Source organism: Acomys minous, assembly GCF_964271855.1.
Source record: "Acomys minous genome assembly, chromosome: 12".
Lineage (NCBI taxonomy): Eukaryota > Metazoa > Chordata > Mammalia > Rodentia > Muridae > Acomys > Acomys minous.
Genome location: NC_140493.1, coordinates 40,522,134 through 40,544,106, shown reverse-complemented (window position 1 = coordinate 40,544,106; position 21,973 = coordinate 40,522,134). Strand labels below are relative to the sequence as shown.

The window sequence follows — 21,973 nt, the reverse complement described above, 5'->3', positions numbered from 1 at the left end:
GAAGGGGAAGGGGAAGGGAAGAAGGAAGGATCCCTCACAGGTGTGCCTAGTATTTGGGTTTTACTCATTCTAGGTGTAGTCAGGTTGACAACCAAGAACAGCCATCAGACCACATACAAAGCATGAAGAGCAACAGGACAGCAACAATCAGGGACGAGAGGACCCTTAGAGACACTGGACTATGGCAAAAGCTTTTAATCACTTTACAAATATATGAGGCCAAAGATATAGCTCAGTCCTCGTTTAATGTGGGAGAAGCCCAGGGTTTGTTTCCTGCATAAACAGGAAGAAAATAAACAAACAATACTCATAAAAACATACGACAAACTTGCTTGAAAGGTATAAATAGGGAGAAAGGAATTGACCTAGAGAACCCTAGGCACTGGTTTGAGAACTGTAAAACTAAAGGCAGAAAGAGCCTGACGTAACCCTGCAAGCTAGTTCAAGTTGCCTGTCACAGAAGGATGCTAATGACTCTGATTTAGTTTATAGTGAAGCTAAACAAATAAAACTGATGGGGGATGGGGGAGTTGTGTTTCTTAACGTTCGGAGAGTAATGTGACCGGCCATGAAGGGAGGAAAATGCCTAGAATTTAACCATGGAACACTACAGTTGAAGACGTCAGATCCAGATGGAAGCACACAGGATGAAAGGTGGGTAAAGATACATTAGCTTACTAGCACACACTTATCAACTTTGCTGAAAGTAATATTTCAGTGGGAGAAGCAAATACCAATTTCCAATAAAAAGGACTAGGAAGATGTTGTTGATAATTTGCCAAAGGTAAAGAGAATACAATCCCCTTTTATTAAATATAAATTCTTGTCTCATACAATATAATCTGAATACAGTTTCTTCTACCTCTGTTCCTCCCCGTTCCTCCCCTCCTCCCGACAGATCCACTTTTCTGTCTCCCATTGGAGGAAAAAGGCTTAAGAGATAACAAAACATAGTAAAATATAGAAAGATAAAAACAAAAGCCATCATATCAAAGTTGGACAAGCCAAGCCAACAGAAAAATAAAAGAGCCCCAAGAGAAGGCACAAGAATCAGAGACCTACTCACTCACACATTCAGGAGGCTATAATATTTAATGCAAAGAGGACCTGGTGCAGACCCATTCAGTCTCTCTGAGTTCACATGAGCTTTGCTCAGTTGTTTAAGAGGCCTTTGCTTTCCTGGTGTCCTCCAGCCCATTTCCCCAACTCCTCTGTCTCCTCTTTGTTGGGTTTCCCTGAGTTCAGAGGGGAAGGATTGATGCAGACACATATCTTGTTTGAAGCTGTATGTTCCAAGCAAGGTCTTAGAGAAAACAATAGAAAGAATTCCTACTAATTCTGTAGACACACCCTTTCAGGAGGTGGGATTTAGCTCCCTTCTTTGAGTGTGGACAAAGTTGGCTGCCAAGGCCAAGTGGTGAAGGGTAACATGGTGGGTCCCTCACAGGGTGTGACTGGATGTTGCCCTTCTGTCATCTTCTTCCGAAAACATATAACCCCAATCAACGCATAAAAACATTTAACTGAGGGACACTCTATGTAAAGTTCCTTAAATCTGTGAAACATAGAAAGAAAGAAAGAAAGAAAGAAAGAAAGAAAGAAAGAAAGAAAGAAAGAAAAGGTCACATAACTCAAGAAGGGACTAAAAGCAATGTGGCAGCCAAGACTAGATCATGGACAATGCCTTGAAAAAGGACAGTGGTAAACATTAATAAAACTGAAGTTTATTTAGTCTGTAGTAACACACCAACGTTTGAGTAGCTTTGATTAATGCACTGTGCACTAAGGTCTGTACAAGTAAGGGCACTGGGTAGGACATTTACAAACTCTTGTACTCATTCCAACATTACTCCAAAATAAAAAGGCTATTTTTAAAAACAGACAGTCTGCAAAATGGGACAAAAGAAATTACCAAAAAAAAAAAATTCTTAACTGTTATTTAGTATAGAGAATGTTATTTGCATGTAGATAAGACTGGTTAGGAAATATCCAGTGACCTTCCCTTAGTATTCAGAACAGCAATGAAACACACAGGCAGTCTCTGCCTAGCACCACCTTGAAAATGAAAAGGGTAAGCCACAGATAGCATGTGTCTGAACCCCCAGCTGGTTAGAAAGAAGGATCACTTGAGCCCATAAAGCTTTCGAAGCTAACCTGAACGACACAGCCAGACCGGAGTTCAAAGTAAATCCCACACAACAAAGGGAATGACTGCTTCAAACCGAGAATACCCCACATAAGGCAGCCCACTACAGGTCCTCACATGTAGGAAAAAGCAAGCTCAAAGAAACAAGCTAGAAACCACCTCAAGCTAGGAGATAGAGAATTTGCATTCAATTCACGGCTGTATTTTGTACAAAATGAATTCTGGGCTTAAGGTTCTAAAGGATCCCTCTTTTCAAACGCAAAAGGCTCAAAGAATTACAGCAAAAGCAAACTAGCTGCCCAATGAAGTGTGGGTACTATGCACCAGCTCAGTAAAGAGCATTCTAGATACATTCCTTAATACTTCACAAGAGCCCAAATAAGGCAGGGGAGAGGAAGAAGTACACGAGTACAGGGTTAATGCCAACAGACAGTCACTACTATTTTACAACATTATCTCTACTCTATAAATGAAAACAGCAAACAAACAAAAGGGAAAAGTACAATGGGCAGTGCTGCGTTTGAAGCCAGCGTATGACTCTGGTTTTGGAAGCACAACGTGATTCCACCCAGTCAAGCAAAGGATTGTGCCCCGGTGGGGGGCGCGAGGGGGGTACCTCTTCATCTCACCTTGGCATATTCCTGTATCTTGGACAAAGTTCATTTCCAAAGAACAGTGCTGAAGCTTTCACCACTGAAGGCAGCAATGGCCTAGAACAGCTACTCGTCTTTAACGCTGCAGTGGCCCATGTGAGGTCTGTCCTAAAGGCCCTCATTGCAATCTCCCATCAACTCCATGCACCTCATAGTGTCTGGGGGCAGGTTTGTATCACAGCACCTTTAGACTCTCCCACTTGCTTCTCTGTATATGACGCCACATACTAGTCAAGTCCCAGCTCGGAACTCATACTCTGTGCACATGGACAGGACTGCTTTAAGCCGGATGCTGAGCTCTATCGAGAGAAGGAGCACCAGCAACAACAGAAAATCAAGACAGCTGGACTCTCAAGCTCACCACCTTGTATTCTTCAGGAACACCACCAAGACAGCAAAAGAGCAGTACACAACAGGAAAAATACCTGCAAATCACATGTCTGATATAGGGCTTTTATCTAGAATATATAAAGAACTTAAAAACTGGATTAAAATGTGCCTGGGATATGAATAGGCCCTTCTCCATCATTAACTACAGAAATGCCAATCAAAACCACACTGAGAAACTAACATGAAAAAGGATGCTTAGCAGCATAATTAATATTGTGCTAGTTACTTTCTGTTACTGTGATAAAACATCATATGACCAAAAGCAACTTATGAAAGAAATAGCTTATTTGAGCTTATGGTTCCAAAGGGATTTGAACCCATCATGGCTGGGAGCCATGACATCGGACAACAACCAACAAGCATGGTGCCTGAGAGCTCACTTTTTTTTTCCTTTTCTTTTTCTTTTCTTTTTTTTTTTTAAGTATCATTTTTTTAAATTGCAATTTATTCAGATAACATCCTGAGTGTTATCCCCTCACTTGCACCTTCCCGTCCGCCCCCCCCTCACATTTTAAAATAAAAGAGTGAACTGGAAGCAAGGACAGGCTATAAAATCTGAAAGCCAGCTCCCAGTGACACATTTCTTCCAGCAAGGCTGCACCTCCTAAACCTCTCCGAATAGCACCACCTACTGGGGTCCACGTAATTCAAATTCATGCGCCTAGGGAGGGCATTTCTTACTCAAACCAAAGCATCCAAACAATAACTTGGTAATATTAACTACCCAGCATCCACCAACTGGTGGATCTACAGATACATAATGGAGTATTACTAAATTACAAAAATACACAAGGTGCTGACTAATTAGATGCTGATAGATCTAACAACATAGATAAACCTTGCTGGAAAACACTAGTTAAGCAGAACACGCCAAACACACACACACAGACACACACACACACACACAGAGAGAGAGAGAGAGAGAGAGAGAGAGAGAGAGAGAGAGAGAGAGAGAGAACCCGCCCACATTCTAATGCTATTCATTTCTATAACAAATGAGCTCAACAGGTAAATCTACAGCCATGGAGCCACAGTAGATTAGTGGCTCCTGGAGAGACCAGAACACAATAGCTGAAGGATACAGGTTCTGCCTCTTTCTTTTCCCTCCCTCATTCCTTTTTGTCAGTCTCCTCCCCTCCCATCATTATACAGCCCAGGCTCGCCTTCAGACCACAATGTTCCTGCCTCAGCCTCTTGAGTGCTGGAATTATAAGTATATAAACCACCACACCTGGCCAGGGGTTGTGTTTTTGAGGTAATGATTGTGGTAATGGTTATGTGCATCCATGAATATTCTAAAAGACATTATTATACATTTTAGATGGGTACATGAAAAATAGTGGGTTAATTACAAAATTTTAAAAATTAGAAGGTTACTGGAGTTTTGGAGCTCCAAAGGAAGGACCAAAAGAAAACTAGACTGCTGTGGTGGTTTGAATGAGAACGGCCCCTACAGACCCCGGGTTTGAATGGTTGGCCCATAGGGACTGGCACTCTCAGGATGTGTGGCCTTGTTGGAGGAGGTGTGCTGCTGGGGGCGGGCTTTTGAGGTCTCCGAAGCTCAAGCTAGGTCTACTGGATCATTCACTTCCTGCTGCCTGCCAATCCAGATGCAGAACCTCAGCTCCTTCTTCAGCAACACGGCTGCTTGCACACTGCCAGGCTGCCAGTAATGGACTAAACCTTTGAAACACAAGCTAGCGCCAAGTAAATGTTTTCCTTTATAAGAATTGCTGTAGTCATGGTGTCTCTTTACAGAAAGAAAACCCAAACTAATTAGAATATGAAAAATTCCATGGATTTTTTTTTTCAAGACAGGGTTTCTCTGTATAGCCTTGGCTGTCCTGGTCTCCCTTTGTAGACCAGGTTGGCCTCAAACTTAGAGATCCACCTGCCTCTGTCTCCCAAGTGCTGGGATTACAGGCGTGTACCACCATGACCGGCGAAAACAAATTTTAAACAAACACTATGTCCATAAAATCTGTAAAACAAAAAACCCTTATATGCCATACCTACCAATTTATTATTTACTAAATTACTAACTTCATACAAAGGTAATTAGGATTGATTAATAAAGAACACACTGATATATACATACATGTGTGTGTGTGTTTGTTATATACACATTCAATTTAGCGCACAGAAACTAATGGGCTAGGAAACTACCCAGTCACTTCACCCCTCTGGCTTTAGCTATTTCCTCTATCAAATGTCTACTTCATTTTCATAAGGCTGTTAAGAGAGAAAATGTCTGGAATAAGGTTCATCAGCGGTGGACTTACTTTGGATTACTAGCACAGTGCTTGCTAGATAGAGGGGAGAGAACAAATACAGTGAAACTAACTTCACAAACTGTAGAGGGCTTTGGCAAAATAAAGCACTAAAATGCTTAAGCTTCTGCATAGACGTACCTGACTCTAGATTAACTTCACACGTAAGGCTTGTCAGTAATCTATGGCATGGAAGTTACTATCATGCTCTTTGTAAAAATTATTTTCTATTAGAAATGAATGGGCCAGTAAATCACACACATGAACATGCAGGACTCATTTCCTTTTTAAAAACCAATTACGTGGGTGAGTATGCACAGTGTATGTGTGGAGGTCAGAGGAGAACTTACTAGAGCCAGTCCTCTCCTTCCACATGGGGTTTCCAGAGACCACACTCAGGCTGTCAGGGCTAGGGAAAGCGCACGTACCCACCGAGCCACCCTGCTGGTCCACAGCGTTAGGAAAGCGCAGGTACCCACAGAGCCACCCTGCTGGCCCACAGGGGCATTCCTGCCTTTCTTGCCACAACTTCTTTGCAGATAATATTTTATATTTTCAGTTTATAAAATCTTAATCTGTTACAGATGTGAGAAGAGATTACCACAGAATAACTTTCATCTAGAACAAGAGCCAACAAAGTACAGCTCACGGCTGACCAACCATCACTTGTTTGTATGTTGTTTGTGGCTACTCCTCACATGTACAGCATACACAGTGTAGCAGAGGAGAGAGATGGCACTGAGCCTTAGCTGTGAGTGATGAACAGATGCCCCACTAGCATCAACAGGGCTAGGCCCTCTCAGGGAGGAAGCCGTGCAAATACAGGCAACAAGTTTGCAGAGCACACACAGTGTCCTTAAGAGTAGGTCTCTATGACTGGAGTGTGTATGGAGGGACGTAACCGTGACACCATGTCCCTGTACACTGTGCCCAATAGTGTAACGTGGGTGGACAAATTAATAGGTAGCACTGTGGAGAGGAAACGCCAAGTGCTGTGGTCACAGGTAGAGAAGTGACAAAACATGGTCAATCTCTGGAGACAATTTGATAATTAAGATGTATAAATACAGTCTAGAGTGAGGGCTGCTCTTGCAGAGGTCCTAAGTTTGGTTTCCAGCACTCACATGAGGCAGCTCACAATCACCTCACAGAGCTCCAGAGGATCAGTGTTCTTTCCTGGACTTGGCACACTCACTCACACATGCCTGCACCTACATATATGCACAGATTATTATTCGTAGGTGCCTATTACACAGAATGTACAAAACACCTGTGTGGACTGACACACAATCGGTTGTTCTGTCATAAAGGAGGAGGTGAAGGACTTGCTGATTCTTGTTTTGGTCAGACACACCAATAATCTACAAATTAGAAGTATGTCCCTTGCTACCATGTAGCTCTCCTAATCTTTGTGTGTATTCATATTTGCCATAGCTGCTAACTAAATTATTAACCTTTTCAAGGCATGGGCCAAAAAAAAAAAAAAATAGGTGATCAATCAATACAAAAGTGTTAACAATGTACATCAATGAAAATTAGACAAAATAAGCATTTTTAATCAGTTTTAGAAGCTTCTCTACAGTGCCGTGCTATAGAGTATAATGCTGTACTTGGCCCAAGCACTGTATTAGAACCCAGACTCTGCAGGTGGAGATGCTACTGCTAAGAGCTAATGGGCCATATTCACCCTATAACCTGTTGGCCTCACACAGCCATCACAAAGAGCCAAATGCCTCCCCACTGCTAATCAAAATCTAAAGCAACCTCACTGTGTTCAGTGTCACCTAGCTCCAGGCACACATTAACTAGGTCTCCTTCCACACAGCATGGGACTTCCTCCTCCCTCTGAAACCTTTGAGAGTAGACACCTTCCTCTGCCTGGCAGGCCAATGGGCTCAGACCACAGGGCAGGCCGTGGCATTAATAAATTCCCTGTCCTAAAGGAAACTGAACTCAAGATTTCTCTTTCTTGAACACACTTTCTCTTCTCATTCCCAAAAACCTAACACACAATCCAGAAGAAAAGTGAAATCTTTGTCTTTGGGTAAAAGTGACCACTCTGCCATCCTCAGCTTACAATGGCAGTGATTCAGAACTTAATAGTCTCTCACCCCCAGCTCTCAGGCAAGCACTGGCCCTGCAGGGCTTTTCAGTGCCTCTAACTCCCCAGGTAGCACGCTCTCTCCTCAATCATTCAGCCTCTCCTAGAGTAGACACTGAACAGGTGCAATGAACAGGAAACCAAACCAGCTGTGCTTGTTAATACTTGGAATCTCAGCCTTCTGAGGATGAGGCAGGAGGATTGTGACTTGGAGGTAAGCCTGGGCTACACGGTTAAGACCCTGTCAGTAAAAAATCACAAAGCACGGAGGAGGGAGAGTGGGAGGGAGGGAGGAAGGGAAAGAGGCAGTGTGGAGAGGGGGGTGGGGAAGGGAGGGAGGAGAGAGGGGACGGTGTCCAACTTTTCCAGTTGCACAATGAACTCACAATGAGAAAGACTGTCAGTTTAAAATCAACTTTCAGCATGACATATCAGGACTCTACTGAAGGACAAGAATCGATCCAAAGGTAAAAAGAAGCTGCCTTTCAACTTTGGTCTCTGATTCCACAGGCCTTTTTTAAAAATATCATGCAAGAATACGCCTCTTGCAACTGTGGTCACATGCGAAAATGAAGCAAGAAGCACATCTGTTTGGAGCTGGCCTCAGATGCCTCTAGTTCTCCAAACCAGGTTCATAACTCCCACCCACGGAGAGAAAGCCAGGGCCTGAGGCAGCACCCAGGGACAAGCAAATTAGCATTCCCAAGGTCAACTGCTGACAGGCTTAACTGTTTACAGCCACTAGAATATGCTGGCTGCTGAAGCTAAGAGGCTTAACCTTCCAGCTTGCCCAACACCATATGAAACTGATTTACCACATCAGCTACAAAATATGAAGTACTGTAGATGTGGATTCAAATGAACACACAACATGTCATACAGAAGCACATGTAACAGGATCCGCAGAAACACTGCACTTTTCATTTTAAGCTGGCTAAACAAGTTAGGAGGAAACCTAAAATACTAGCCATGGCTTCAGCAGAGGAGAGACAAGTACAGGAGAAAATGAGACAGTGTCTCTTTCGTCCAATTGGTTTGATTTGAATACTCCCCAGAACTGCTAAAATGTTGCAGGCCTAGGCGCTTTGACCAGCTCTTATTTGTCTTCCCTTTCTCTGTCAGAGAAGTGAAATAGCTATGTGCCTATTGTCATCGCATAGAGTAGCTCCGTGTCATGTGTGGCCAGCAGCCTGCATTCTAGTGGACTGTAGGGTTTTTACTTCAGTCTTCCCTCTGTGTCCAAATAATTCCTTAGGAACTTTCATACTTATTGCATGTAAAAATAATATTTTATTTTATTTACTTTTAAAATTGTATTTACTTTATGTGTATGGGTATTTTGACTGTGCGTATGTCTGTGTGCCATGGCCATGTCTAGTGTCGCCTGGGTGCTGGATATTGAACCCAGGTGCTCAGGAGTTTATGGCCAATCCTCCTAACCACAGAGCCATCTCTTTGTCCCTGAAAAACAGTACTTCAGAATCACTATGTTAAATAAGACATTACACATCTCTCTCTCTCCTTATTTTTTGAAAGAAGGAGAGTAGAAAATTTCAAATTACACATGTGGCTAATTCTACAGTTTTATCAGACTGCATGCTACACCTAAGCAATGCTATATGTACAGCATGAATACATAATTTCCAGAAACAGGAAAATAATAGTTTGGATAATAACCTCTAGAAGAATCCTCATAAAAGCTCCTTTCCACTGACCACAAGACATTAAAAGTTTATGTTGTTAAAAGGGGACTACAGTGTTTCAAAAAACTGCACCTCATGTCTGTTCTACTTCTGCCCCTGTGGTCATCTCTGTTAGCAGTAAGCCATCCTCAGTCCTTGCCCATGACCAGATACACAATGTGGTGCTCACCTGGCTTTTTAATCAGAGTGACTCCAATTTAGTTTCTTCTGTTTTAGCCTTTTCATACCCTATTCAGTCACTGAAATCTAACCAAAGTCTCAGTTCCAAAGGCCAAAAAACAGAACAAAACAAAAAAATCCAAGAAAAAACAACAGAATAAAAAATTTTTAAAAAGTATTGTCAAGGATCTGGAAAAACCCAAACAGTATTTAGGTACTACACATGATTTGTTTAAAAAACAAAAACAAAACAGAAAGCCTTACTATTTCAAAACAAAACATGCTAATGTGAACAGGGAATTTAGTGCCCAGGGCAGAGCAAGCCAGTACCTCCACATGTACCACCATGTGGGAAAGGATCCTGGCTCTTAGGCCTTTACAGTGGGTAGAACAGCTGGAGGTGCTGGGAGTGTACGGGTGAGACTGCAAGGTAAGAAAGGGGCAGGGAAAGGAAAGAGCAGTTGAAAACATCTTTTTCAGGAGTTCTTTAAGAGTGAACTACTCAACTTTCTGACTAGGGAAACCAAGATGGAGTGTATTTTACACTTTTTAAACCTTCTACAACTGTTCCAAAAGGGCAACTGGAAAAAGGGCAAAATAATGAATATTTCTGTGAGCAAATATTTTAAAGTGATTCTAAAAGTTAACAAATCAAAATCCATTAGTTAAAAAAAATCCCACTTCTCTTATGATTCAAATGATGTACATTTGTTGCTATATATTTTAAATGAACATTTCTTTATTTTTAAAGACATTTTATTTTTTAAAGATTTCTTTATTTTATGTGTGTGACGTAAAACACTTGTTGCTTCTATGTATATGCAAAACTTGTGTGCCTGGTGCTCTTGAAGGCCGGAAGAGAGCATGGGGATCACACCATTAAAACAAACAACCTACAGAAACTCATCTAAACTCAAACAGCTACATGGAACAAGGACAACGCACGCGCTGCTATCAGTATGAAAGGATATATGGCACATGACGGTGCCCATAACTGCCGAGCCATCGCTCCTGGTCCTACAGATACGTGTTGTGACAAGTCCTGCAGCTAGCCCAGGTTGATAACTGAAAAGGAAGCCGTGCAGATGAGAAGCAGTGTGAAAGATAGTAACAACAGGATTCTTACAGTTTCTCCGGTTTGACAGAATCAAAATATCTTTACTTTTTATGCATATGGAACAGACTAGGCTCCAGAATGTTAAACTGAATCTTAACCTAAACTCTGATCAAGAGACCTAGGTCAAGTCAGCCAATGGCTACCCTCTAAGAAGTGTTGTGATGCCATCTAGTGGCAGGCCTCCTACCGCATGGAGCTAGAGTCACGTTCTCAAACTGGTCCCTGGACCAACAGCAGGGGCAGAGCCTGAGAATCATGAAATCGCAAACTCATGCAGTATTGAGACTTACTGAAACTATGCCGGTAGGTACAGTGATCTGTTCTCACAGGATCTCCCAGTCGTCCCGGCGCACCCTCCAGTCTCAGACCTCTGGTGCAGCTAATCCTCAAGTGCAAAGTCTATGAATTAACAAAAGAGCTCATTTTCTAAGTCTAAACAGAAACTCATTTTTCATTCTGGATCCAAATATATCTTATTAAGGAACAACCTTAAAAGCCATCTACAAGCCAAGTGTGGTGGCACGCGCCTTTAATCCCAGCACTGGGGAAGAAGAGGCAGGTGGATCTCTGTAAGTTTGAGGCCAGCGTGGTTTACATAGTAAGTTCCAGGTCAGCCAGAGCTGTATAGAGAGTGCTTGTCTTAAAAACACAAACACACACAAAAGAGGCCATCTACTGCTACATTTATATAGTTCAACACATGGTTCGCATTACACGGGTTCCAAACTCTAAAGATATCTAATAAGCACCAGAGGGGTTTGTCCCAGAAAACCCATTTCAAGGGGTTCACACCATTAAAACAAACAACCTACAGAAACTCATCTAAACTCAAACAGCTACATGGAACAAGGACAAAGCACGCACTGCTATCGGTATGACAGGATATATGGCACATTACTGTGACTAAAAACAAAAGCAAAGAAAGATCAAGGAGGACAAGCAAGTGATTTTAAATTATGAGTCATCTACCGTAATAACAGACACCATGCCAAGCCCACCATGACTCAACTCCTCTGTGAAAAAAGATCTGAGGAAGTCTTGCTGACCTGTCTTTTCTAGTTCTCAGAGGACAAGCTGGCTTCCTTAAATATCAACTTGGAAAAGATCAAGGTTCAGTAAAAACAAGTCCACAGCATAGTGCAGTCTTTCCGCTGTTTGCACTTCAGCATGGTACAAGAGCATCGCTTGTGGCGGGGAGAACTGTGAAGAGCCATATGGCCCATAGTATAAGGGAGCATCACAGACTCGCTTTGCTGCTTTGTTTCCATCTTGTCCCATCAATGTACAAACTGAGCGGGTTAAATCTAACACTGTAAGAACTGCCCATACCGATATTCCTAACAGCTTTCCTCTTCTTCCTTTCCAACCCTTTTCTTAACAAGCTAACAACTTCACTCACTGTCACTGTCCTCACTGTTGCTAGTTTGGATAATCAGTGTTCCCCAAAGGCCATTGTGTTTAGAGTAGGGAGGCCTCATTGGTGGGTGTGGAATCTCTGAGAAGAAGGGCTTGGGTTGCTAGTGGCATGGTCTTGAGTGGGAACTGAGATGCTGATCCTTGCTTCCTCCTCTCTGGCTTGCTGACAGGGATCATGGGCTCCTGCCATAATGTGGTGCTTACTACAGGTCCCATGAGAACCTCCAAAACCAAAGGGCAAAGACATCTTTCTGGTTAAATTATCTCAGGTGTTATAAAATGGTGACACAAAGGCAACTGACAGAAGTTGAGGGTTACTGCCATCCACTAACTGCTACTAGGAAAAAGAGGGAGGAAAAGAGGGTCTGAGGTAAAGACCAGTAATTACGCTCAAATTCAAATTCCCTCCCTGTATCCTGGGCTTAAGTTATTTCAACTCAGCAAGCCTCATTTTCCTACTGACAGATGGAGGATGAGGCTATTTATCTCACTCAGTGACAGTCACTGCCTGTGCCTCCACTTGGCAGGATGGGCCTGTCTTGTCTATGGCAGCTCCCTTTGTGTCTCTTGGCTGCACCAGAGGGTACGTGAGGTCAGGATTAAGGAAGGTGCTAATGGTAAAACTCATTCCTCACACATTTTTAAGACACACATCCCAGTGTGGAGAAATTCTACCAGCAAAGGAAGCAAGCAATTCTAGAATGACTCCAGAACACTGGCTTTTGGGCCTTTTACTAAAGCTGGGTAAAAGATATGCCCAAGATGGCTGATAACTGCTTACCAGGCGGCTCTCAGGTTACTGGGGAGAGGCTTAGCAATGCTTGCCTGTATCCAGGTGATGTCACTTACTCCAACCATGACTTTTAGACCCCAACACCGAAATACCTTAAATGCTTGCCTGACTGAGTCACTCAAAAAACAATGACAGAGAGCCTAAAACATACAAGTAAGTCTAGGGCCAGGCTCTGAGGCAGGCAGAGCATGCCTATACATGAATCCTACGCACAAGGACTCAACGACCCAGGCCAGCTACAGAACTGAGACAGAGAAATACATAAGGAGCCCCTCTGAATGTAAGAAAAAGCTCTTAACTGCTGACAGGCAGAGCAATAAAAATGTACCTAAAGAAGCCTTGATACTGCCTGTCTTTCTAATTTCCAAATTTCCAAAACCTCAAGTGAAAAACACTTTCCCAAAGTTCATTAGCATGTGGACACATGCATGTAGCGTTCATGTATGTGTCTACCTCAACTTAGGCAGTACTGACAGACTAGTCTTTACTGTGGAGGGGCTATCCATACATACCTAGGTCATTATCTTCATTTCCCTTTATAATCACACTAGAAAGATTTAGTTACAGAAATACTTATAATTTTGTGTTTTTACTAGGCAGCTAGCTGCATCTGGGAAATTTTTAGAATGTGCCTAGCTATGTAATGTATTTTCCTATTGGCTGCATTAATCAGAAATGACACTGGATGCCAGCAGAGGGCAGCAGCACACATAGTCCAAATTGTTCTGCCCAAATTTTTTAAAGTGTTTATGGCAACCCCTAAAGGACAAAATGGCCCACTGCTCTGTGTGTGTGAGTGTGCACACACGAACACATACATGTATTTAAATTAAGTATACACATGAATATAGTATTTGTGATCCATGAATATAAATATAAATGAGTTAGTTAATTAGAAGGAAATTTTATAGTGAACTTTCTCAGGTTTTAAACAAACCATTCCATTCACTGTGTGCTACCCACCATCAGGTTGTCTTAGTCAGGGTTTTATTGCTGTGAAGAGACACAGTGACCATGGCAACTTATAAGTGAAAGCATTTAATTGGGGCTTGCTTACAGTTTCAGAGCTTTAGTCCGTTATCCTCACGGGGAGAGCTTGGTAGCACACAGACAGGCATGGTAGCTCAGAGTTCTACATCAGATCCAAAAGCAGCAGGAAAGAGCCATTGTGCCTGGCTTGAATTTTGAAACTTTAGAGCACACCCCAGTGACATACTTCCTCCAACAAGGCTACACCGACCCCAACAAGGCCACACACCTCCTAATCCTTTCAAACAGTGCCACTCCCTGGTGACCAAGCACTCAAATCTATGAGTTTGCAGGGGCCATACTTAATCAAAACACCACACAGGTCATATCAACAATGGGGGGGGGGTGCCTGACAATAACCATGGAGCTTATACTAGGACAGACAGTGTGATAATGTATAGACATTCTGACAAGAGTCAGATAAGGATTATGTTAATAATCTTAAATCTGAGGGTATAAATATACCAGACAAAATAATTAAGAACACATTTTCAAAATATTGGTGTCTGGGGCAAAGGATGTAGCACAGTTGCATGAAGCTTTGGGCTTGATGACAGCAACACATAAAACAGGCCTGGTGGTAAACACCTACTATCTCAAACTCTAGAGACAGAGGGCAAGAAGATAAAGGTAAGCCTCAGGCATGTATGGCCTAAATTTAAGACCAGCCTGGTCTGGACCTGACCTGGAAGCTTCGTGTCTGTTAACTTTTATAGTGTGGAAAGGTGCTATGTAAGCTGCTGGGGTGGGATAGGGGGAGAATTATCAAAACTCTTACTCAATGGTAGACCCTACATGTTAGGGCAAGATATGCCACTGGTGCAACCGTGGCATGGCTGTTATGATAGTAACCAGCTGTTTTCTGACTGGATCTAAGCCTGATCCACAGGAGGGAATATGTGCCTGGTACTGTAAACCTGGCCAAAAGACTATGGCTAGAGAGGACATAAGCCCTAGGGGGAGAACATATTACCATTATTGTTTTCCTAGACAGACATACTGTCAAACTGCTTCCTAAATATTTATGATTATAACCATACATTAGTGCTGCTCTCAGTGTTGGCCAGAGAAGCATCTTTTCGCAGAAGGCAGCAGTCAAGGCCGAGAATCATAACTGATTAAATTTCTGAGCACATGTGACAGTTGAGTACTCAGCTCTAAGTGGGACATGTATCATCCTGTGCTGCAAGGTCAGGAAGAAGAGGTGGCAAGAATGTAAGAGGTAGAGTGTGGGGAGGAATGCTGTGAAATACTGTCTTCTGGACATGGCAAAGTTGCTGCACTCACACACAACTACAGTTAACCACACAAGATCAAGCCAGCCATGGATGGGGTAGGGGGTCACAGGCCCATCTCTATATGAGGAGCTATTGGCAACTGATGGCTGCTAGGGAAAGGGGAGTCCATTTTAGATCAGGGTTGTGGCCACTGGTAGTTTGTTCATGCTCCTGCAAACAGCACTAATTAGATTCTGGATTTTATGGGGTTTGGTTTTTTGGTTTAGCAGAGAGGGAAAGTGTCGGGGGAGGGGTGCCCAAGGGGAGTGGGACAAGATACAATATATATGTAATTGTCAAAGAGTAAGTAAAATATTAAATTATGGTTTTTTTCCCCAATTTTATATAACAGTTTTTGGTGTGAGACCTGGGAGAGATGAGAACAGCCATGGTAAGTTAAGAATTTCGTTTTCAAAAAAAAAAAAAAAAAAAATTTCATTATCAGCTGTTGGAGCTGTGGCTCTGTAGATACAGTGCTTGCCTTGCATGAAGAATCCCCTGCACCTCATGAAGCAGGCATGGATGGTCATGCCTTCAATCCTAGTTGTGATAGAGCCAGGTCATCCTTAACTACATAGTGATTTTGAAGCCAGCATGTGCTACATGTGATCCTGTCTCAAAAAGTAAAAATTAAAATAAATAACAGCTGTTTATTTTTGTACTTCAGCCAGTTTGTTTGGTTCAGGATAGAAGAAGTGAGTGTGGACAGAGAACTACAGGTGAGGCCTTTTTTTTTTTCCCTCCCTCTCTCAAGACAGTGTTTCTCTTGGCTATCCTGGACTTGATTTGTAAACTAGGCTGGCCTCAAACTCAGAGATCCAGCTGCCTCTGCCTCCCAAGTGCTGGGATTAATGGCATGCACCACCACACCTGGCTTGAGGCTTCTTTTCTTTTTTTTTTTCTTTTAAGATTTATTTATTTATTATTATGTATACAGTGTTGTGCCTGCATGTACACCTGTAGCCAGAAGAGGGCATCGGATCACACTGTAGATGGTTGTGAGGCACCATGTGGTTGCTGGGAATTAAACTCAAGACCTCTGGAAGAGCAGTCAGTTCTCTTAACCTGTGAGCCATCTCTCCAGGCCAGCTTGAGGTTTCTTTATTAGGACATCTAGCTCAAGTGAGATGCAGAACAGCTCTGAGCAAGAACAAGTCAAGCCTGTGTCTTCGCAAAATGAAGGAAAAGAGTATCCACTAAAAGAAAACTGCCCAGCAGTTTCCATCCAAGATACTGCATGCAAATAAGAGATTCAAAACCTATAAACTGTCTAGTCAGTGCCAGCTCTTCCACACAAAAGATGATTCGGGTCCTGAGTGTTCAAGGTCTAGGCTCAGGGGTAGCGTGTAGCATGCGCATGGGTCAACTCTGCCTAGCAGGTAAGGCAAACACCTGGAAGGCCAACCCAGACTTATGTGAGGTAAGCAACTACATTTCCCCCCTAGAAGAATTTCATACAGTGTCTTTTTAGTTTTTCTTTTAGACAAGGTCTCACTATGTAGGCCTAGATGACTTGGAATTCTCTATATACAACAGGCTGGCCTCCAACTCACAGAAATCCACCTATGTCCTGAGTGCTGGGATTAAAGATGTGTACAACCTAAAAGCATTTATGACAAAGCATAGTGGTTCATTTTCCTATGCTCAAATCTGCATGCATTAATTTCTAAATCTGTGGCCAAGAAACAGTATTTAACTTTACTAAGCCTGAGCTCTATCATTCAGAAAGTAAAGATTACTTTATTCCTACTTCAAAGAATTGATGACAGGATCAAGTGGGGATCCACATGAAAACATATTATAGCCAGGACACTGAGAGTCTGAAACAAATTCATTTACTGCTTTTATCATTATGGTCATTATCATCCATACCATACTTGGATATTGGCCAAAAAACCATATTGTCTGACTATAGTAACTCTGGTCTTTCTACCCCAGAGCTCAAGAATCCTAGGAAAACAGAGAGAAAAACAAAACAAAACAAAAACAAACAAACAAGAAAAAAACCCAATCAGCCAAAGTATCCATCAACCTGGTTATGTCATTCATGTACTCCATCCATTTTCTTATAGATAACAATGTCTGAATGACTATATATTAGCTATATTAGGTAATAGTAGGTTATGTCAACCTGACAAGCTACCAGGAACCATGACAATGTCTAAGAAAGTATGCTTAATCTGTAGCAAAACACACATGATACCCAAAAATACGTATTCTTATTTGCCAACTTTTAAAAGGTACTGAGAAAAATGTCTCAAAGACTATTTTTTTCTAGAAAAAAAATTCTGAGAGGGCTTATAATTTTATTTTTATATAACTTGGGCCATGAGGAACTAATTTAATATACAATAGACTATGATTTGCATTTGGGGCTATTATATATACTTGGAAATTCTGTGAAAAGAGAAAACTACACTAATAATTTGGAAATGTAACTAAATTTTCTTGAATTTTAAGTAATATTTTAATTGGCAACATATGCTTTATATTTAACTATATTGACAGAATGTTCACTGGTTAAAACAAACAAAACAAGAAAACAGATCTCTCCTAAAAATCCTCTTTTGGGAAAGGGTTGCCCTAGGCTTTGTGTCTGAAAAGGCTTTCTCATGCCATCTGCCTCTTGCTCATTAGCATTCAAACTCACTTTCATAAGGCAGAGGTTCACAGACTACGGCTTAGAGACCACAGGTCCACAAATCAAAACCATGCTCATCATAATTGTAAGATGCATTTTTATTTTTATTTTTGTATAATGTGTAATATTTGTACAAAATTTGTCTTGATTACCCAAAGCCTTATGGGAAAATATTGGCAATGCCTTAGCATAAACCACAGCAATGGCACTTAAGGGCACCAGTATGGAAAGTCGCTAAGTTGCTCTCTATCATGCACTAAGAGTATAGTAAACATCACTTTCACTTAAGAATGTCCTTGATGACCTAGCACAGCATACTATATTTACTATATCACAAGCCTTAGGTATATATCTTCATACAGTGCATAAAACACATAGGCAGGAAACCCTGACGGCTGCATAGGAGTGTGCCTTGGGTGTGCTATAGGCCAGTCTAGCTGTGTTTCCATGATGCCTTTAATTGCAAAGAACAGATACAACAGGCAAACTAGGCTCACTGAAATGTGAGCATCTACTGAAAATGAAGAAAAAATGTTGAGTGTCAATTTAAAGGAAACACTTAACAGGTTTTGTTGTTCATTTTAAACAAAAGTTCCAACCTTGAAGAATCTGTGACACCGTTACTGAGAGCTTGAGATGCTCCTACATGCTCACTGGTGATAGTAAACTACTCACATCCCTGTAACACCCGATCCCTTTCTCACTGCACTAGCATTTTAATATGTGTCTGTCTCCAAATTAAAATGGTAAACCCTGTGAAGGAGGGAACCACTTAATACTCATCTGTGTCCTTTTAAAATCATAGCAGTGAATTAGACACAGAACAGTTATTTTATAAAAAACCAACCTTGGTACTGACTAAAGTATGTGAGTGCGTGTCCGTATGTACGCTCAGAACTGGTGCTCCAGGCTGCTCTTCGCCCCGCATCTGCACCTAGCGAAACTCTTCAGATCATGCTTTTCTTTTCCATATAACCAAGCCAAATTTGTCCTGTTAGCTTTTCTTAGAAAATTAAAACCCAAGTATTTGCTACAAAATTAATATACATACAAATGGGTTTATTTGTGTGATAAGTGCCTTATCTGTGTTCGTGGATGTGCAGCACATGCATGGCTGGTGCCCATGAAGGTCAGAAGAGAGGGTCCGATCTCCTAGAACTAGAGTTTTAGGTGGTTGTGAGCTACCATGTGGGTGCTGGGAATCCAATCTGGGTCCCATGCAAGAACAAATGTTCGTATACACTTGGCCATTTCTCTAGCTGCGAAAATAATCATTAATAAATATTTAATGACTACGGCTCTAAAGCAAGAATGAGCAAGCTATAAGCTAAACTGGTCCACCTTCTGTTTTTGTAAGTAAAGTTTTTTAGAAAGCCTTTCCCATTTGTATTAGTTACTTTTCTATCATGACAAAACACCAAGACCAAGGCAATTTATTGGTAAAGTTTATTGGGGGCTTAGTGTTCCAGAGGGATAAGAGTCCATGGCGGCAGAATGAAGGCAGCAGTGGCAGGTGGAAGAACAGCAGCTGGGAGCTCACATCTTGAACCACAACCCCAATGCATATAGGAAATGCCCACCCACCATGACACACCTCCTCCATAAGGGCCACACCTCTTAGCTTCCCAAACAGTTCCACCAACTGAGGACCAATTATTCAAACAGATGAGCCGCTGAAGGCCGTTCTCATTCAGCCCACCACAGCATCCTTTTACGCACTGTCTAGGGTGGCTTCTACTCTGCAACAGCATACTTGCTAGAGTTTATGAGACTTCATGGCTCATAAATATTTGAAAATATTTACTATTTGGCCTGTTATAGATTAAAAAATATTTACCAACCCCAAGTGATATTATGAATTTAAAAAAAACATTGTTGGCACTTCTTTTTAAGGTACAACAAAGTAGCTGGGTGTGGCGGTGCACATCTGTATCCCACATGTGGAAGGTGGAGCAGGATGACCAGGAAAGAATTCATGGCCGGCCTCTTCTAATGAGGGAGTTAGTTTCAAGGCAGACTTGGCAACAATGAGACTCTCTCAAATAAAACAAAACTGCACAAAGTGTATTTTTACACCAATACCTACTTTTTACTTAAGGCAAAAATAAAGAATCTCATAGCCAAATCATTCAGAAATGTTTACTTAAACCTAGAACCTCCCTCTCTGATACCCTCCCCAGCCTGCAGGGTTGTGTTCTAGCTCTTCTCTTACGGCCTAAGGTTCTATTATGACTTTAACAAAAACCAAGTGTCCATCATGATGGAGAACAGCTTCCACGTCAGATGGGGCAGAGGGGAGACCTGGTGGCACTCAGAGGAAGGACAGCAGGTTACCAAGAAGAGACTTGATACCCTATGAGCATATACAGGGGGAGGAAATCCCCCTCAGGAACAGTCATAGGGGAGCGGAATAAGGGGAAAATGGGAGGGAGGGAAGAATGGGAGGATACAAGGGATGGGATAACCATTGAGATGTAACAAGAATAAATTAATAAAAAAAGAAAATGATCAAAACACATACAAAAAAGACACTCAGAGACCATCCCCGAAAAGCTCACAGGTGACTTGTGCTGCCTAGCCATGAATAAGTAACTGGGATGGTCATCTTGTCAAGATAATTACAAAAGCTGGACAAACACACATGCTATGCCTGCTTTCAGACGATGCTCTAGCAGCCAGAGCAGAGTGATAATGACTGCAGACAGGGTACCAGCTGGCTGCAGATCAGTCCTGCAGTTGCCTCCCTTCCTGCAAGCACTAGAGAGGAAGGATGCACGTGGAGCATAGCAGCCCAAAAGGATGAGAAGAATCTGGAGTGTGGGGAGGCTGGAGCAGCAGGAGCTTCCAAGACAGAAGGCTGCGAGTGAGCTATGAATCAGCACAGGGATTCCCTTGAGTCTGTTGCTGAATCCTAAGACACCAAGGGACAGGCGTTGGGAGCTATGGAGAGAAGGATTCCCAGAGGGCAGAGAGGACTAGGAGACACTTGACTTTCACCCATCCACAGCCGAGCTAAGCTGCTGAACCCTCAAAGTGATCAAGGCTCCAGAAGGGTCTTACTTTGGAACATGATGTCAGCCCTACTAAAGGCTCCTGTATTAGTCAAGGGTCTCTATAGGAACAGAATTTATAGAGTGTAGCTTTAGAAAGAGAGAGATAAAGGAGATTTTATTAGAGTGACTCACAGGCTGTGGTCCAGAAAGTCTAACAACAGTTGTCTGCCAACGGAAGGTCCAAGAACCCAGTAATTGTTCAGTCCATGAGGCTAGATGCCTCAGCTGGTCTTCAGTATAAGCTGGAATCCTGAAAAAGTAGGCTCTAAAGGCAGTGAAGGAGTGAACTTGCCAGAGAGAGTGAGAGCAGGCAGGCAAAGGGTGAAAGCTTCCTTCTCCCATGTCCTTTATATAGGCTGCCAGCAGAAGGTGGGGCCCAGATGAAAGGTGGATCTTCCACCTCAAAAGATCCAGAATAAAAGTGGGTCTTCCCACGACAAATTATTTCATTACGAAAAAATCCCTCACAGGTGTATCCAGCCACTTGGCTTTTAGTTAATTCCAGATGTAGTCAAGATGACAACCAAAAACAGCCATCACAGCTACCCTACACCCACCCTTACAAAGCCTTTCAATACTGGAATAGAATCACCTATCAAAAACTTAGTTGGCTTTCCACCAAAACAAACTTCAACTTTTGAAACAAGCATACTTGTTCACTTTCTGTTGCTACTCAGGGAGGAAAGGGTTTATTTCAACTTAAAGATTCTAGTCCATCTATCAAGGGAAGCCAAAGCAGAAGCCAGGCAGGAAAGCCACTTGTTGGCTTGCTGTGACTTTTCGTATACAGCCCAGGCCTACCTGCCTGGGTATGGCACTGCCCACAGTGGGCTGGGCCCTTCCACATCAATTAGCAATTAAGAAAATGCCTCTCAGACATGGCCACAGGCAAATCTGATCTGGACAGTTGTTTGGTTGAAGTGACTCCAAGTTTGTTTCAAGTTGACAGCTAGAGGAAGCCAACTATGACACAAAGCAACACAACTTAAATTGGCAACATAATATACATAAGGAAATTAGAGTAGAATGAGACTAAGAAAAAGAGCAGTAATGACAGACAATGAATTTAAAAGAGCTACTAGAAACATACCTTACAGAGCTGAGGATGAAGAAGGGGCCAGCAACGCGCCTCAGGCAATGATGCAAGCCTGAGTCTGAATCTGACTCCCTAGAACCAACATAAAGGTGAACCAAAGAACTGACTCCACAGAGGTGTTGTCTGACC

At 42.3% G+C, this 21,973-nt stretch overlaps 1 protein-coding gene across 3 annotated transcripts in view; it reads right to left on the bottom strand.

Moving 5' to 3' along the window:
* NSMCE2 (NSE2 (MMS21) homolog, SMC5-SMC6 complex SUMO ligase) overlaps positions 1-21,973 on the bottom strand; it is a 217,361-nt gene that overhangs the window by 189,159 nt on the left and 6,229 nt on the right. The window contains exon 1 of one of the 3 annotated variants that reach the window (XM_084749152.1): positions 21,839-21,857. The exons of the other annotated variants lie outside the window; for them this stretch is intronic. The gene's annotated coding sequence lies outside the window, so the exon portion shown is untranslated. Of the gene's footprint in view, positions 1-21,838; positions 21,858-21,973 lie in introns of those variants that run through there. 3 annotated transcript variants of the gene reach the window in all.